The following is a 21,223-nucleotide window of genomic DNA, read 5'->3' on the forward strand; positions in this document are numbered from 1 at the left end:
ATACGATCAAAAATATTGTTGTGCATTTTCCGATTATGGCCGATCGGTACAGCAAGGGGACACTAAATTATTATCTCTTCCCCAGGTTCTCATTCACTGAGACATTACAACGATAATTTCTCAAACGGATTCGGTACAATGTACTCGAACAATTTGGCTTCACAAAAAGCTTTTCATAATATTGGTAAATTGAAAAACAATCATATATGAGACATGATATCCCCAGGCATCATACTTGTTTACATCAATATCATGTTATTAATGCCAACGACAGATAATGTGATATATAATCGACCCCGTCTAAATATACTTAATTAAGTCGAGCGATCAGTCGACCAATAGACCTGTTTCGGGTTCTGTGGTTGCTTAGCTACTAGTATCATGCGCGCCAAATGGCGTCGAGTATATTAACTCCCGAAGAGAAAAAATGCGCAGTATTAGGCAGATATATATTCACTTTGCGCTTCAGTTCTGTTCGGAACATATCAATTCTGTATTGTAGCCATATACGTTACCTTTGAAAGTTTACGAAATTTTATATTTCTGTATATTAAAAGGTACACTATATGTCACCGAGCAAAATTGTTGGTATTACGAAATATCCTTGCCTTAAGAAACAATGGTAAAATGGCCTAAAACCCGTGTTATTTACACTATATTTTATTAATCGATTTTCTCTGAATTGGTTACGGTGATCCCATGTTTTCAATTAATGTGTTCATAATCCTTGTAACATTTCCCATCAAATATATAAAAATGAAGAAAATGACAATAGTTTTACTTTTGTCTGGCGTTCAAAGTTAATTCAACAAAATTCGGTCATGACGCCAAACGAAAGTTCATAGTTCAAACGCTGTGTAAGTATGTAACTGATACAAACACGGTGAAAGCAGTACTAAAATACTCTTAATAATTACATAACACTTGGCGGAAGTGGACACACCTTCCGACAAACGGCGAATTTCCTTACAAATCATATTTAAAACATAAGGCTTTAGGTTAAATGCCATAACAATCTGAACGGAAATGCGGGTAAGGCAATAAACAGGTGTTCATTAAAAAAGAGAATACGTTAATGCATGACAAGATAGACCTCGGGGCTTCGGCGTTTATTAAAGGGGATTTCTGATTTCAGTAGCTTGCGCTGAGATGAAACGGCATTTACGTCGGCACGGCATGCGTGGTCAATGGGAACGAAACTTAGCTACATCACTGCACTCATAGTATATATGTGATATGTATATATGCATATACTATATTATATGCCGTGATTCCCGATTGACGCGTTGGCTAGATTCCCTCTATAATTTATATCGAACATCGATATGAAATCACCCCTCCCCGCTGTATTTATATATTTATAGTTCATATAGTTGTATAGATATTTGATTAGAACGGAATGGGGGAATTAATTTGTAATTAATTCTATTCCATCCGATTACATGTGTTCTCCGCCACTTGTTCACCGATTACTAGCTTACACTGCGGTGCGGGAAGTGTTAAATCCAAATGGATTTAAAACATCGAAAATATTTACGTCGTGAATTCAAATCGTCAATAATGATGATTACAAATCGCGTGTATTTAGATCGGATATATCCATGTAAACGGACACCCCGACGTGGATTTTAAATCCACATAGGACATAACCACGTATTTCTTAAAAATCTCCAAGAACAGTCCGGCGTGGACATGCTATATAATATATCCAAAATTTGAATCGGATATATTCGATTTAAGGTTTTCCTCTTAAAGACTCTTAACTTAGGGACACTTCGGACCACTCTAGTGATTACATAATATATTGTTAAATGGCTTACCAAAATTAATTAATCATCGATGACAATGCCGGTTTTATCGCAAGTTCGTGCTCATAATTATTCAAAATGTCAAATATCAAAGTTGCCACTCATGGCACATATTATTAACCATTACTCTTATTTCATAAAACGGGATGAAATGATACTCTCGGTAAATTTAAAATAATTTTTGTTTATAGCGCAGATAGAATTATTAATGATTAGTAATATGTAGCTTTTAGCTCTCTTTACGGCGCTGTTAATATCGTATACTGAGATTAAATGACTCGCCGTGAACTACGGAAATGTCACTCTGTCTCTGTGTACATTTATCCGCATGCGAATGAACTTTTAAATAATAATAAGTACCACCAGAGGTACATTACTTGGGGTTTGCAACTCGCATAGTACTGTATGGTGACATCATGTCAAGACCCCATTCAAGTCTCTTCTCGTAGATAGCGAGACTGAGGCTACGACCTTCTGACATGACGCATATCAATGTTCAAGGTTTGTAATGAAAAAAATAAACTTTTCTTGTCACTATCATAGTGAAAAATGTAATACATCGAAAATGTACAGAAAATATAGTTCTCGTAATCCGTCATATCGTGGGCAGTTATTTTGATCCACCTGGACATCCCAGTATCCTGGTTACCTCGGGCATGCGCATTCGCATTTTTTCTGAGTTGGAACGCTTATGCGAGAGCGAGATTGTGACGGGATCTTGGTATCATGTCACCGTAGTTACAAACCCCAAGTAATGTACCTCTGGTACCACTAATTAAAACCGCTCGCATTTGTGTTAATCACCATCCAGTAACGTGCATTGTCGAACAAAACTACATGGAAATACTCAAATATGTCCGAATATCTACCGAATAACTGCATGCGCTGTGGACATGAGCTGGCGTGTTGAAAGATGCGCCCAGTTTAACTATATAAATCGACAACCACGACGAAAATGCAAATGTGAAAACAAAAACATTACTGAAAAAGCAAATCATAGTGTGTGTAACACGACACCAACACCATGGAGTAAAAATGAAACGCTACTCAAGTTCCCAAAAGAATATTCTATTGAAATACACGTAAATAGCAAGGCGTGTCTCTGGTGGCATGGCTAGATTACATCCAAGAGAACGTAGTTAGCAAACTGTTTCACTTATTATTAGTAGTATATATCATACAGTGATTATTTTACACTTGGCATTCATTTTTGATAAAATTTAATAATAGATAGAGTGCAAATTTAAGCCAAAGGCCAATACAGACGGGACTTTAATAAGATGTGTGGCGGCGTGTGTTTGTAGTATGCGACACAGAGCACAGTGTAACTTACATTTCATAATTGAAAAGGAGAAGATTAAATATTTGTATACTAGAACTCTGAATATATTTTGTTATAATATCAGCCTGAAGAATAAGATTAAGACGGGGAAATTGACCCATTTATAAATGTAAAATCTGCCCAAGACACAAACAAGGTTTTCAAGGTGGCGAACTTTGACAAAAAAGGTCAGATTCGAGCATATCATAAAGTACTAATTCGAAAGAAAACACGTTTTTAGTTATTTTACTTTCCCGTTGGTAATTTAAATCAAAGTTGATGAGTGTCGCTGCATATTTTCCTCGGCCACGGATAGATTAAGTGGTGGATCTGGTGTGAAAAATATTCATTTAGGAATGCGTTACGGGGACAGTGATAATGTAGCGAGAAAAACTCAAAATTATAATTTCTATTCTGTCGAGTAAACGAATGGGCTCAGATTCCCGTCGCCTAGATATTGGGAAAAGCACGATTATTGAGTTATACGCGCTTATTGTATGAGGGGTTCGACAGGAATACGCTTTCAAAGAGTAATTTAAATGATCCGGAGTTTTCTTTCTTATAACTGTAAATTCTCAAGTGATATAACGATCGTTGTGTTCGTATTGTCGTGTGAGAGATTACATTTATTACTATGCTGGGATTTCCAATAGATTGATGTATTGGTTCGATTCCCACTAGAAGTTATATCGAACATTGATATGAAACATTGATGAGCAACAAATATTCAGAGTTGTTTATTATCTCTGATTAGAACGGACCTATTAATTATCCTTCTATCTCTGGCTATGATTATATTACGTCCAATAACATGATGTGTTTGCTGCTCGCCTATATAAAGTGCGTCTGTTCATTTCACAGTCACGTGTACGCTTATTAACATAGTAACACCTTAGACCACTTTAGTAATCACACAAACCTGTCATATTTACCAAACTTTTATGAGTGGCTTCTCGTCTATTTGTTCATTGCAAACGTTTAACGTCTAGTATTGTGAACGAACAATCGTGTACGTTTTTGATAATTTGAAACGATCACAAAAAGCAATCAGCTCAAGCATGAAAAGAGTGGAACTTATACACTGTTGTAAAAGGACAGACCACGAATAATCATTGCAAAATTTATGAACAACGCGAGCAAGCAAGATAACGAACCCAACAGAAGTATAAATCAACCGTGATACCTGACACCTCAATACAGAACAGTCAGTTTTCTGGCAACAGTCCCCACAAATGCAATAATTATACAAATAAAGGAGAACAGTACTTTTGATTCAGCGTATCATCTTTTGAGCTATATCACTGTTTTATGTTGTCCCCACTGACAATATCCATATGACTAGATCGTGTCACCTCCGTGATTAATACTCTATACGCAGTTGACATGAAATATTGAAGAGAGTGCTGGGCAACAATCGCTACATCTCCTATTTTGATTGATACGCTCCATTAAACGACAGCTCGTCTGAAACAAGTTTGTGTACTTATCTCTCCCTATACGTTACATCTATGGATATCTGTCTATAATGTCTGTATCATGGAGTACATATAGCGTACGTACTCCTACGTAAATCATATGACAGCGCACTCCTGTGCAGAATGATTGGAGTCCGCTGATCAAAGATTGCCGATGTAAGCGATGTCGAAATAGAAAGACAGATGAGTCACATGATGGATTATTTTTTTTTTGGTCAGTGACCATCACGAGAATGGACAGGATTCCAGCATGTATATTTTCGCTGGAAAACGGAAGGGTAGGCTGTGACGAATAGTATAACATCATAACGTGATGTCAAGCATAATTGTTATAAGATACATATAGCAATATGTTGTTTTCCTACTTTTCCTTAAAATATATACAAGGAGTAAATAGCATACATGTCAATAACAACTATGATCGAGTAAGACAAATTTGACTCGACGTTAGCGTCGATCGAGAATTTACAGTTATGAGGTTGCCGACACGAGCACAAATCTCTGCAGGGGATTTCAATTTAGCCATGACCTTCAGATCAACCAAGAAAAGGAAATACGATAAGTGGGTGATTATTGAACATATATCGAACTAACTAATTTAATATGTACTTGTTTGGTACTCGGCACACCATTTGAAGTGCGCAAGTCGCATTAGTGTCCGACTAAAGTCGCAACATGTGTCAGACAGTTGCTAGCTGCTATATTGTATGAAAAAAGTAACAGCAAAAGATACACGACTCAATTTAGTAAAGAAAACTGTTTTTGATTCGATTACGACCCCTATCTTGCCCTCTTTTATAATTCGACGTGACTAATGACGCAATTCTATTGCACACGCCGCCGTTGTCACGACAATAGTTGAATTAATTAATTAACTAATCTGTTCATTTATTTTGAATTCTGTCGTAATTCGTATACAAAACGGAACCGATGCACATAATGAATGAAACCACGAACCAATTAACAAAATAGTCAAAAATATTTGTTTACGCTTACGTACATACAATACTATCGTGATCGTCCGCTACATGAGTTTACAGTCATTTTTGTCGTTTTGTTTGAAACTAGGTTATGCTAATATATTTTATCAAAATACAAATTTAAGGAACGTGTTTTCACGTACAGTTTCCTCCGAAAACACACATGTTGCGACTTGCAACATAACAACTCACCGTTTTTATTCCAAAAAAGACACCATTTATTATGTTCGTGCGAGAATGAAATTACGACCCATTGAGGCCTTTTATATCACTGCTAGCCAATGATCTCCACAAACGTCATCGATGTCCTAATTCCGTGCGTTCCGTCTATGATCACGATTTCGGTGAAGCGTGGTCGTGAGGAACGTGTTTCAGACTAGTGAATACATGAATGAAGACTGTTCTTGTGTATTGTCTTCGGAATTCAGAAGAAGGCACCTGTATCAATAAATCCGTCCTCTCCTATCTTGTCGTATGTAAGATCATATATATTGTATAGAGAGATAGGGAGAGTGATATATACAGAGAGAAAGAGAGAAAGGGAGAAAGTGATAAATTCACATCTAAACCTAATCTCTTTTTTCGCAATTACCCAAAGTCTACAGTTGAACTGGGTATAATTGATTAGTTTCTTGATGAGACCCAATCAGTATTTATAATCAGTTTCTTTAAATACGACAGGAACAAAAATGGAAAACAGGTGATTTAATAATATACATCAATGGTGAACCTTGGTTATATGGATAGGCGAATACGCTCCCGGCACACAATTCAATTATGAAATTAATGGAGAAGCACAAACGATGGATTGGAGTGAACGCGCATAGGTCTACACGGCAAACATATATACAATACACGACGTTTGCCATGAGATGCACCTGTTTAGACAAATTTAAATTGTTTGACTACACATTAATGTAACTATGCTGAAAAAATTCGAAATTTCTATTCTCAGTGGAACACACGCAAAATTGATCGATCTTGTTTCCTTAATTGAAAAATGCTAATTTTCATTTATATCAGGGATGTGTACGGACATTTTCTATACAGAATCTTTGACTAGCAAGTAATACACCAAAATTCATTGAATGTTTGGCTTAATTTTAAAAATGCACAACAACAACACCTCTCCGATTTTCTTTTTTTATATTTACAGATAACTGGTATGTCACATCAAATTGACGTCGTGCAGAATGGGGAACAGGGAAATACTAACACAAATAGTGTATTACATGTAAAAAAGCAAAATGTTGGATTCAAAATGGCGGCCGATACATCATTCATATCTCAGTAAACAGACGTTTTAAATGACACGAATACACAAAATTAGCCACTTTTGCATAAACTAAACTTAATCAAGCCTTCTAAATATATGAAAGGTGTGGTTTGAAAAAAAAGATACTTGGCGGCGAAACAAGCAAAGCACTTTTAATAAATGCCGTATAATATATGTTATTAGAACATCATGAAGTATAGATAGATCGGTGAAGTACAAAGCGTTAATATACATGTCAGTAATTGTCCAGCTTGTGTTACAAACAAGACATGGGCTACAATCAAATGTTTAGATAGGTGCACTCCGTCGTTAATTATTAGTACGCCAGAAGTACAATGACTCGTAAGTTGAAGTGTAGTGATACTATGCTTCAAATATTGAAATATCATGATAATAAAAAAAAGGTCACGTGGTGTTTGTCAGAACATGCACCGCCTGAATGCTTTCGGGAATTTGTGGGAGCCACCGCAAGAAAAAAACATAATATCATTAATGATGTGAAAATATCAACGAAAGCACGTACACAGCCTAACGTAACAACCTGGAACTTTTTCTAGACTTTCTTAGGTGAAATATTATTAACACAACCCACATGTAAACTTGAAAACAATTAGGTCAATATAAACAAGACCAGAACTTTATGGTCCATGCACATAATGTGAAAAATATCTTATATGTCTGGGTGTAAATCTAATAATTGGCAAAATATGATATGTTCATATTTAAACAAGATTCTGAATATATAAAGATTTGGTTAGGTATCTTATCAAAGCATGCGTTGAATACGAAGCATTACCGTGACGTTATGTTATATATTTTTATTATTTCGATATCGACGTGATATGTTGGATATAGACAATTCAGTGCACATACAGTGTAGTATAGTTGCACATTTAATTAATCAACCTTTTTTTGTAATGCAATGCTCCACTGCAAAAATTGAATCGTGGAGATTTATGAATGATTGAATGATGCAACAAATCCACACGATATATACTACATGCTTTATTAAAGATGTATCTAATCAGAATAGTGAGAAAGTGCACCGTAGACGTGGGTCATATGTTATTTTATAATCGGAATCTCCTATGATGTACAGTGTGTTTCAATATTGAAAATTAAAACTGTCAGTTATTGTACAGATCTGAGGTTTAAGAGCAATAATGGCAATCGAATTCACTCCGCGCGTGTTTAATTTACTCGGAATCTTACTTAATTTACTACCTTCGTCAAGATTACAATGTAATATGTCAGCGAGTGTTGTTTATATATATATATGATATATACGACATATTATGTTTAATGTTGACGTATCTTTCTTACACAAACCTTACGTCGAGCTTTATTATCCATGTCGTGCTACACAGATTATATTGTTTGTTCATCCTATCGTATATTATCGGATTTCATTAAGCGGCACGTAGTAATATCGAAATTCGAGCTGAAATATACTGTATTGTTATTTTGTATTTTTGCGACGAACTAGTCGTTAAAACTTATATAATATATATTTGGTGATTACAAGCTATTCTGTAAATTTACTCAGACACAACATTTACTGATTCACCCCCACACTAAATCTCTAGCATTTTATCAACTACATTATTTTCCATTTTCTAACAAAATGAAAGCTCAGTAGTTTATTCGTTTTTTTATCCTTACAAATTATGTATAATAAATCAGATGTATTAAAGAGAATTAAAGACTTACACAATACGTATCTCGCTTTTCTGTGAAAAATTAATTAGTAGCCACATCTTCGGCAATCACTGTCGCCGGGAGGGTATCTCTTTGTGTTACCTTTATTCCCAGAGGTATAATATTAACGTGCAATTTAAGTATTGAATTTAAACTGCTTGAGTTTTTAGAAATTTATAAAAGTATCTCATAATTATTCATGAAAAACTGTTTCAGCAATTGCCATTTCCTATTTTAATACGATGCGCTAAAACGTTGATGAACTTATAAAGAATTCAAGCCATTTTAATTGTCCTAGCCATTACCAGCAAGCTAGAAGATTGCGTTGATTAAGAAGAGAGCGACGACAAATAAACGAGCGAACGAACAAACAAACAAACGATCGAACGAACAAACAAACAAACACACAAATACATAAAGAAATAAATCTGGTGCTTTTTTTCTTTTATCACGTGTTGTGTTATATCCACAGCCTGCAAAGTGTATTTGAACTAAAAGTGAATGCAGGGCGAGGTTTGTTACATTTACGATATTACGACCAAAAAAAATGTCAACAGACGCACCTAGTCATGTCGGTAACTAGTGTATTCGTTAACTGATTTATAACTATTCCCCCTTGTCGTTCACTCCAGATCAAAATGCTCTGGTGTATTTTACAGAGTAATTAAGCATTTCAGGAGATTCGTTATGTTCCAGTGGGTGGATGTACGAGATACCCGAAGGTCACTTGACAATAAACTTACATGTAGGTACGCGTGCTCGAAAGAAATAACGTGTAATTAAGGACTAAAGTTACTTAGGGTTCTCATCGAGAATCTTGTCTGAAAATAAAGCCAGGCAACCCCAGGGCGTCTATATATACAGTTACATTTTTACATCTAAAATTTTTCGTCTAAAATCTTATTTAGGAAACCCATTTTTAAGATTGGTACCCAACACAGTCTCCTGCATGTACTATATGTATTACAGGGGTTTTAGTTATTTTCCAGGTATCAAGTCACACCTAGTATCATAACGCAGTACTTCAATGGCATTAACTGAATAACGTACCTTGTGGCAACCATAGAAAACACGCAGTCAAAATATGAGTTATTGATGTAGTTTATCAACTACCAAATGCACCTATGTGTGCCTCCTCAATTTGGAGATAACCAATCAGACCGGTTTCAGCAATACTAACTTGAAGAGATTATTGGCACAATGACGTGTAATTCCAAGTGAAAACAGTGACGTTACTGAACTTTACAAAGCCTACCAATACCTTGTTATGACCTTCTAAACAATCGCTGATTGGTTATATTGTTCATGACGTATACTCATGAATAATCAGATCATACAAATAAAAACCTTGCCGAGTATGTTGGAACGCAACGGAAAATAATAACCTGACAGGCTAGAATGTGACAGCGAGACAGAACCATTTTAGACGAAATTGGGGTTACTGTTCACATAAATTTGACATTCGGCATTATTATTTGACTCCTTAAATAAATGATCCGGTTTCCTCATCCAACATACTTCAGCATATGACAGTACAGTACAGTTCAAGTTCTCAGTATATCTCAAACCAGCGTCCCTCAACGGGACGGTGCTCAGGCACATAACACATGTCGCACTGCTTCGTGATCAATGTAGGTTTCATGCGACGTATACAACTACTTTGTCAAACTTGCCTAGTTCTCTTCAACCAATCAGAATGCTCCATAACACAATTTGATACACACTAAATGTTTGTTTCAAATCTTTTTGTTTTTATAATTTTTTTATGACTTTTATAATTCTTTGTTCTCATAAGTTGCCCTACGAGTATTATACAAATAACTTGATATCAAAGTGGGAAAACTGAACAAGATTCATTGTGCGAAGACTCTTAGACGATGTGACAGATACGCTGCCTGTGGGCTATGATATATCGAATTAGATAATAAATATTCATAATTTATTTTGTTATTTAGATCTCAGAATAATGACTACAAATTCTATTCAAAAATTGCATAACAAAAGTTATCGAACTTTTTTTATAATATTCCATTTCCCCCATTACAGACGTCTTGTGAAATTGTTGACAGAACTCGCTAAATGGCCCCAAAAGTCCGAAAATTCACTTTTTCATATTTCATTTGAAATTATGCACAATGTCCCCCATTCCAGATGTCTTGTGGATTTGTTGACAGAACTCGCTAAATGGCCCAAAAGTCTGACAATTCACCTAAATATAATATCTATAGATGATTTGCGGCGATGTTTAATCAGATAAAGTCTTCGGATTCAGGCTCTTCTGAACATGAAGTTCTCCCCCACGGTAAAAATGTCGAGGTTGCAGGCTTTATCTCGGATCGGACTTGTAGCCGGGCTATTGAAATTCATTTACATGTATATACATTTAAAATAATGACAATTAGAAAATTCAGAAGTTTCGACGTCACCAAATATTTTAGCGAAGTCAGTCAGCTGTTCTCTTAGCTCAAAAACGGCAATGCACATGTATGTATTTGCATTAATTGTGAGAAAATGTCTCAGTATCAAGATGCCTGAATATTGTCCTTATTGTAATTCACATTACGAACCGTGCCTGTTTGACGCACACGTTGGTCAATGACAATCTCAAGTGAATGCGTGCGGTTGGCAAAGTACAATGGAATACAGTTAAGATGTACGCATGTGGCGGTAATGTATTTCCGTCGATTTAAAACCGCGAAAAAACTATTTCCGTTTATGTAAAGCCAATAAAATGCTATTTCCGTCAGCGTAAACTTTCACATCCGATGCAGTTCGGCGTTGAAATTTGACATCGACAAACCTTTATATAAACCAGGTGTTTTAAATTAGATTTCACTCTCCGAAAAATCAATTCGTCTCAATTGAATAAACTCATTATGTTTAGTGCACGGATAACTGTCAAGTTTAAACCAATCAATGGTTTAAAACGGATAGAGTGCGCATATAATATAAATAGTTATCAGGTTACCGTGTCAAGTTTCTAACATACAACACTTTTAAATTAAATATATTAACATGTAAGAAGATAATGGTTCTTACCCCGGGTAACATTCATGTACACGCACACGATCAACACAGATATACAATGAGTTCTTTATATCGTATGCATGATTTAAAGAAAAATCGTCAAAGAATAGCCATATCGAAAAAAGAACGACCCCTAAAACAAACCAATTTCAAGTTAACATTCATTTAAAATCCCTATGCGAATTGCGATTTCATTCTCGCGTAGAAGGGCGTACCTTACCTGTAAATGTGTCTTTTATGCGAAGGTCAAATTAGACTCCTCTACATACGTTATAAATCATTGCTTTGATATTTAAACATAGAAATGTACTTGACAGTAGTGTTGTTAATCTACTGACCTATTAGTAAACTTATTTACATACCTTTGACAGAGTGAAAACGTTGAGAGAAATGTTGGTGTTATCGTTAATACTGCATTGTATACTAAGAATAAACGTCATTCTTTCTTGCGAATACTGGGAGGTTCTGGAAAACAAGAACACACTTTTCTAGTTTTAGTATGGGGGTTTATTGGTTTAATATTGGCTAATCAAAGCTAGTGTCAAATGGAGCAGCTATGGCGTAAAGTGACAATTATTATTCTCCACCGAAGAACTAAACAGATTCACACAGAATGAATATAGGCCGGCGTTGGTCAAAAGTTGTCAATACTCGGCAATACATTCTGGCCAGATATGTATAGTATCGGTCGAGGCCCCATAAACACATCACAGCGCAGTGTACTGCTATGTTTGCTACGTTGTCGCACACCGTTAAAGCTGACACAATTTATTTATCTCTCGAGACATAAATGGCTCAAGTATTTTGAATGTTACACTTGTTTTGTAATGATGCATGCATCCTGGTGACAGACCTTTTATCGGATACGCTACAATTGGCGTATTCCTTATCTTCCCAATCATATCAAATGCAACTCGTTACTAAACTATTGCGCCAGTTCAATCTGAATATTAAAAAGACAAGCATAGTGTAATGTTGAAATTATTAGACGTCATCGAGACGTTGAAGTTACGGACTTAAGCAATGTGTACTTGTGTGAATCTTTAACAATCTTAGAATTGAGATTTAACAAATTTACCTATATCACTGACTGCCATTTGACCACAACTGGGCCGAATGGCTAAGCCATAGCATATGCAAACGAATATTTTACATGTATGAAATATATTAAATGACCCAGTCATCTAAAGACAAAATGGTTGCGAGCAAATCCAAGTATTGTGATTAAGCACATTCATGTTTTAACCGGACACTAATCTTTACAACTCGGCAATTAAGGCCATAACCAATTTATAGATCAAAATTACTTTAAATTAGAAATATCGTACGTTAAAAACTTGCTTGGAGTTCATTGTTTATGTGGCATCTCAAATTAATCAAACAAAACCACCTTTCCTGCACCCTCGTCGCAAACGCACTGATAAATCCCCCATAAAAAGAACGGCCCCGTGTCACCATGGTTTCTTATCTATGACATCATCAGGCATCTATTCAATCTCGTCACGATGCATTCCCCGAGGATAATACAAAAAACTAACAAAACAGAATCAAACACACAGCAACAATTATATAGCTCCCTACTGCTGCAGCACCGCTAGCAGTTCTGTTCGTGATTTTACGATAGTTGGAAACGTTCGCCTTTTCTCTACATGTGCTAACCGTCACTTCAAAGTTTTTCAATTCACCAAGTTGTATTTCACAAGTAACTTCGTTGAACATAACAAAAATACTAAAAGCGAGAAATGTCTACAATGCGCCAAAGATCCAGTCTGATATCACCTGCTTTCTGAATATTTAGCTTCTGAGACGGTTCAAATGTCATCATAATTCTAACCACTAAGTATACTATTATCGAATATACGCATCATCCAATCACTCAAAAAACGAATTATCTGATAACATCGACTTTAATATCTCGCAGTCGCGACATCGCTGTTCTAACTGCATTCATAATTGCTTTTTAAAATAGTTGATTCTCAAAGGTCCAATTGCATTAGAATATTATGTCACAAGACAGGGCAGACTTTCACAGCTGGAGCAGTGTCTGAACAAAACAATTTACATAGTAATTTAATTGTTAAGTTCTCACATGAAACATACATCACTTTATACCAGGGAAGTGTAGAAAGAAGTATCAATGTAAAATTCGTCGAACCCTCGGGCCACGTTTGTCATCACAATACTTCTATAGACATACACTAATATGCTTGATATATTCTTTATCAAATCTACACAGTGTAAATTGATGGTTATTCGGTTATCAATGCCATAACTGGAGCTTAACTATTTGTACCATATCAACCTTTAATAGCAGATTTTTTCGTTTCATTTTGTAGTTTTATGCCAAGAAGAGATAAGCTCGGGATCGGGTACGGATGCAAACATTTTACCTCCAAACGAAAAGAGGAAACCCAGTAGACCGTCGGTAAGTAAAGATACACCTCGCCCACGCAAATTATCATTGTGTTTACTACTGAATCACTGTATTTGCACGCTTTATCGTTATCTAATTCTGACAATATTATTGGTAGACAACATTATAAATGTCATGTAAAAGTCACGCCTGACGTTTTACATACTCTGTATCTGTGTTACATTGTTGATTTTAGTTATTGAAGTGAACTGTATTTTGATTATTTGTCTCAAAACGAAATGCAACCGACAAAAGTTTACTAATTTCTACATTTATTTTTCTTCTTCTATTATTTTCCTCTCCCGGCATTGGATTAGAACTTAGTAAGTACATATTTCTTATAGAATCTCGTATAGATAATGCACGTTACTAACCGATGACATAGACTTATTTGTTGTCATCCAATTTGCCTGGAATATAAAACACTGTTCTGTTCCTTTCAAAAAATACGTCAGACATAGTTTATTTACTACCTTGAAGTACACATACAAATCCTTAATACAAGTGGTTACCCAGCTTCGCATAAAAAGTCATTTTCATTACTGCCCTAACACAACACAAATAAAAGCAATTCTTTTGAAAATTTCAAATAGTCGCATAATATGGTATAAGAAATACAAAACCAGATCGGAGAGACCATAACACATACTATGTTAGTTAAATGTAACTCACAAACAATAACATGTTGTGTACGCCATATATAATTTCGCAAACAACTATCCATGTTAGCCTGCTATTAAAATGTATCTACTCGTTTATTTCGAGATATATTATCCATATATCTCACGTCGGATTACGTGCCTCAAACTTGGCTTTCAATTTGAGGCATTCGAATAGTGCATTAAACCCCCTATTCACCGATGGTTCCATTCCGGAAGTCAGTGAGGAATGAAAATGAACAATAAGTTCAACGAAAAAAGAAACGTCGGAAACGCGATAAGTGTAGAGTGCGTGGTAAAATAATAATTTATAGCTACTCCATTAATCTCGAATTATTTAGTTCTTAGCAGTGGATTTATTGCAAATCAGACATCGGTAATGTGATTGATACAAACATTGGCGGGTCCCAGAGGTACTGTTATAGATAGAGCACAGGAAAAAGCCACGCTCTGAGCAATGATTTATCCTAAGTTCTCTTTAATGATTATGAAGTACTTTAGCATCCCACGCAACTCACGATGTGATTGTAGACAACGTTTGACAACGTGACCCAACATAATATATATGTTTAAAAATCACACACACTAGCGTGAATACCACTTTATTACAACTTGATACGGACAGACACAAGGATTTGGTTGTTTAAATTTGTTTGAGACACAAAGTCAATTGGAACTTAAACTGCGATATTTGCTCTTTTTTGAAGTTTATGTCGTAAACGCTCCAATACAATCTTATAATTATATAATATCATATAATCTTAACACATAACGCTTAGGATAACTTACAGTAAATCGTAACCTTTATTATAATCTGTAATTTTCCGGTCAATATGTAAATCACCCTGACCAACTTGTCTGCTTTTACAAACAAAAACCTCACATACTTTCATTTCATGTTTTACGTACCATGATGTGCATACTGCGTGCCGTGATGGGCATACTGCGTGCCGTGAGGTGCACACTGCATGCCGTGATTTGTATGCTGCGTGCCATGATGTGCATGCTGCGTTCCGTGATGGGCATACTGCGTGCCGTAATGCGCATGCTGCGTTCCGTAATGGGCATACTGCGTGCCATGATGTGCATGCTGCGTTCCGTGATGGGCATACTGCGTGCCGTGATGGGCACACTGCGTGCCGTGACGGGCATGTTTCGTGCCGTGATGGGCATACTGCGTGCCGTGATGTGCACACTGCGTGCCGTGATTTGTATGCTGTGTGCCATGATGTGCATGCTGCGTTCCGTGATGGGCATACTGCGTGCTGTGATGCGCATGCTGCGTGCCTTGATGGGCTCACGGCGTTCCGTGATGGGCATGCGGTGTGTTGTGCTGTCCTATCCATTATTCACGCGACATATCATTCTATGTAAATGTAAGTTAAAACACGTCAAAATTGTAACAATATTTATATTTTTTTTATTTTCATATTCTTAATTCTGGACCATACAGAGTTGGGAGGTATGTTATTGTATTAGTAAAACATATTGTTATGCTTAAATCATGATGATATACAAATTTTCGTTGCCTAATGTATCATGGTGTGTATTGTGAAAAACATGATTGTAATGTTTTTTTCTAATAACAGTCTTTTTGTCTCCCATCTCCATGACCGGATCATATAGATGGTAAGAAATCTTTTATTATTTTTCGTGTTTTATTTCAATGTAGTGATTTAATTCAAAATCCTATCAAATAGTACATCACGTGTTATGTTCACGCGTGCACGTGATAACTCTTCATCGATTTAAATCTGTATTCATATGAGTTATTCTAGTTAATGAAGAATAATGAGCTAGTCACAATACATGCCAACCGTTATTTCACGGGACGAATGTTTTGACAAGATTATGCTCACTCCTTTTCACTTCATCGGTCCAGGTGTATTCACCTCTACTGTCGCTATGGTCGATGTACATGTATCGTACATTTTATAATAATGTTACTTATTGTACGTTTTCTTCTGTTCCATGGCATTGTATCCACTCCCAGATGTGCAAGGTATGTACTATTACTTCTGATGCATTTAAATAAATATTAGATGCAAATGTACCAAGATCTCGTAGACAACGAGAGAGAGGGAGACGAGACTCGTCTTACTCTCAAGTACTGTTCACGCTGTCTCCGACCATTGCGTCTACTGTTTCAAATTTCATAGATCATAGCAACAGTGTACGCGATGACGGGAGAGAATGGAAAAGAGTCACGTGTCTCCCGCTCTCTCAACGAGTTCTCGGCGGCCATTTACATATTATGTCTATTGTACTAAAAAAACATTGATGGATCCAACTGAATGGATAGAAATGACAATGAAAAGCGTTAGATTTCCCGGCTTATAATTTATATTTTTTTTATTTTCATGTTCCTTTTCCGATGTCACTTGGTTGATGTTTACGTCAACGCAGATCCACCCGTCGGTAAGTGTGGCGCCCTCTACCTATTTTTTACGGCTGAAAGAAAAATTTATGTACACGGTTTGCTTGTTTGGTGAACAATAACATCTATCAGACAATACCTCAACGTTAATACCAATTGTAATAACCAAATATAACCCAGTTTTGAAATAAAACTTTACGCTTTTACGACTAACAAGTAGTATTATTACATTTTGTTCTTTTTACATGTGTATGCCGCCCTCTCTCGTCCGGATTACAGAATTGTAGAGATGTAAGTACATGTATATGTTATAACGATCTGTTGTATGGTTCAAGTTGATTAGACGGCGCTATGCAATGGCAAAATCGCACCATATCGCAGGAAGTGATTGACGTTACTGAATTTCGTGCGTTTATGATAAAGAGCTCAACACTAATTGATCAATTGTTGACGTGCGACATGCTCAAATAAATTTTATCGATCGGCAGAGAGGCTGTCGTCGTCATTATGTTAATGCAACTGTCGATGTCCATTTTCGCAATGTATTAAAGTTGCTTCAAACATATCTTCAGTATTTCATCGTCGTATGAATTTATAAATCTGGCCCGTACTATATTTGAAATATTAAATCGTAAAGTTATACTGATTTGTTACCAAAAAGGTACTATTTTGTTAGATATATTTTCAATGAATATTCAGCTATATATTTTAGTCTTTGTTGTGCGATTGAGGCAAAACAAACCTGTTTATATGGATCAGCAATCATCACAGTTCGTGCATGCGCAGCCGGTACTACATTTTTGTCGTTATTTTGGATTGACAGGGTAATGACCATACGCCATTTATATTTGCAGCACTGGCCGGGAATGTACCAAGCACGAACAGACAGGAAACGACCATATCCCTCAAAAAAGGTACCACATCATAGTGTTTACATATTTTGTTTTAATTGTAGTCGTAAATCATTATACTAGTAATTTTACGACAATCAATTCAAATCAATGTTATGCTTAACAAATTGTGAGGTGGCGTATTTTATACGTGACTGATTCGACTTTCACTAATTTTGTTTTTTTTCAACAGAAACCTTCAAAGGGCTTTTACCATAAAGCATGGAGTAAGCACTTTAATCGCATCAACAATGACTCAAAAAAGCCAAAAGGAAACAGTAAGTCGTGCCTATCATTATTGGCCCACAATACGCACGTAAATAAATCAGTGTGTGTTCTTTATATGTCGTAGTGTTGTAGTGATCGTTTTCATTATCGCGTGACAATCATGTAATTATTATACGTAGTGAATATATTTATCAAACATTTGTATTCAAATAGTACGCTGAGGGCGTTGTACCATCTTAAAAGCATCAGAAATGTGTAGGAATTCCACGATGTTCCTCTCAGTTCCACTAAATGACATTCTCATTAAAATCATATTAAAACATATCTATTGGGTATGTACTTTCCGTTCAATCAGGGTATCCCTGATACTATACCGCAAGTGCCAGTGTGAGTCGGAGTCATCGGCGTCTTCTCTTTCTTTCTTGTACTCGTCATTGCGTTAGTAAATGTTGTTAGTAAAAAAAAACGATTTAAAAGAAAGTTCTACAAAGGGAATGATGGGTAGTGCCATAATAATCCATGGAGTTAAAATCGAAGTCAGTACGCACACACTAAAAGCAGTTTTGGCCAGAATGTTCATGGTATTCGGTAATTACAGTAGAACATAATTAATTAAATATGAACTATTTTACTTTCGTACTTATGTTCATCATTTACCAATATACACTAGCGCCAACCGATCTGACAGCTTGGACAACAAAATGAGTTCAGTAATTGGTTATCGTGAAAACAATAACACGTACTCACTCGATATAATAATATATGCGAACAAGTTTTTAGACGATGTGTCACACAGTTCTTTATACACGAATAAAGAGTAACTGAAAACACTGTAATTATACATTACGACTATAGCTGTCTGTGCTTTTGTAACTTATGTAAAACAGAGTCATAAAACTGTGAATTTGTTTTTTATTAATAAACCAAATTGATTGCTTCATGTTTTTGCAGACGAAGCACAATCGAACAACTCGAAAGATCCAAGGATACTTCATCTTTAAAAAAGGGAAACTAGAGTATATAGTATATATATTTATTATTTTGGTAAGTGCATTAGAATTAATCTTTTCTCCCAATCTCGTGTAACAATGAGTACTGTGTTACAAGTAAGATGGAGACCTCACGAATATCAAGACTGAACATTTAATTTGTTACTATAGATAAGAAGGATTGATCAAGAATACTTTGTAAAAGTGAATATCGGTGATGTTGATCCTTATCTTGGGCGCTCGCTCCTATGTACATTTTCGCACATAAATATAATGAATTCCCCACTCTTTTATTTTAACAGATAAACACCCTTTGTCCGTCCCGATGGATCCCAATTCAGTCGCCTCTGCTGTCTCCAGCTATGTTCTCCTAGAACCCTCACTCTGTTTATTTAAAGCAAGCGACCCCGCCACCTGCGTTTGACAAAGAAACGATTGTCTGGTAACCATGACGTTGAGGGCAGAATCGACTTGGCTCGCTGGTTTGCGAGTGGGCGCTATTCATTTGTCATAATTTATTAACGTCGAGTATGTCGGACAATAGTTCATCGTTACACATGTATTCTGCATTCATTGAGACGTAAATATAGTATTCTGTCTGCACTTGTAAAATGTGTGTTTGTTTCAATATGCAGCGGATCAAATCAAGACACTCCGCGTGATATAATGCTCATTTTTGTTTACCGGAGGCAGTATAGTATTTTATTCATGTGTATTGATTTTCAAGAGATGCTCACACAACGACCGAGAGTAGGTTCGGGTAAGAGCATGTTTATGGTCCTATTAAAACCCCGGTAAACCCATGTGACTATTTGACTGCTACTTTCATTTCTGAGACTGTATTGTGTTATCTGAAAAGAAAAAAAGGTTCAAACAATTGTTTGTTATCTTACCTTCCCATAATCTTAATCTTAATTTTAAAATATATTATGATCGTGAGTTTTAGTTAATCTTTAGTGTGACTCGATAAATGTTCATTCTCAGTAGTTTTCAGAGACACAATTCAGTATATTTTATACTGAATGCCGCTATGATTTATTTGTATTTCAATGCATTCGGTCGCTTATACATCGAATAAATATTACTACAAGAATATCCAATTTCTACGTAAATGAATGTAAACAAGTAAAAGATGGTCCAATTTCTATACTAACAATACAGAAAAATGTCTCTGGTGATGAATTTGCGAAATATTCCCCAAAAGGGTTCAATCGAATAGGTTTCCTAGGTAACATGTTGCAGTTAATCAACACTGGCCATTATTTCTGTTTGCCAATCTGGCAGTGTCAAATTTAATAGGGATTACAACACTCTCAATATATTACTGATTTATTTCCCTGAATGATTACTGTAAAATGACTAATTTTCACTGGGTTTAAATTTCCCTGATTTAGCATTTTAGGCTTATCCAGTTTTAAATTCGCGGTTTTATCATTTAGATAACGTGTTCTATGCTCAATTTTACATATTCAATGGGTTTTAACTTAGCGCATTCTCCAGTCAGCGAAATAAACAAAATTATAACTCAGTAAACATTTATTCCTTTTACAGTACTACTGCATCCACACACTCTAATGTGTCCCCAAAACATTTCAGCACATTGTTCTGCTCTCTGTATCATGGCAACATGGTACTCTAGAGACCGTGATGCAAAGTTTTGTCTGGTTTAACTTCAATATTTGTTACGTATTGAAGAGAGGGATCACAGATTGTTATGGGTATGTATTTGGATGTAATGTGTTGGTATTGATGGTTGGTATAATTGTACTTATGTGGCTTTATTAACAAAGTTTGTTTTCATTGGTTCAGATCCGACACGCACAATTTTAATACAGTTAACACAGAGATTGTCGAAGTGATTGTCACTCCAAATAAGCCAAATGAATGAACCGTTGTCTGAGAAGCATGTATTTGTTCCGTTGTGTAATTGTCGGTGAAACAAATAATTCACTATTTTCTATAAAGTTTGTTAAACTGTAATTTCTACAACGAACAAACACACAAATACTCTCTACATTTGAATTACATAAACGTCAACAATGTATGAGTGGTAGTTTCCATGACCACCCGAAAGACGCATAG

General features: G+C 35.8%; 1 long non-coding RNA gene across 1 annotated transcript; it reads left to right on the top strand.

Moving 5' to 3' along the window:
• Positions 1–17,856: 17,856 nt before the first annotated feature.
• LOC144360998 (uncharacterized) lies at positions 17,857–19,753 on the top strand. The gene is made up of 4 exons (XR_013422334.2): positions 17,857–17,948; positions 18,118–18,202; positions 19,104–19,196; positions 19,444–19,753. It is a non-coding gene; the product is annotated as an uncharacterized LOC144360998 (long non-coding RNA).
• The last annotated feature ends 1,470 nt before the right edge of the window (positions 19,754–21,223 follow it).

This window comes from Saccoglossus kowalevskii, chromosome 1 (assembly GCF_978046115.1).
Source record: "Saccoglossus kowalevskii chromosome 1, keSacKowa6.1, whole genome shotgun sequence".
NCBI lineage: Eukaryota > Metazoa > Hemichordata > Enteropneusta > Harrimaniidae > Saccoglossus > Saccoglossus kowalevskii.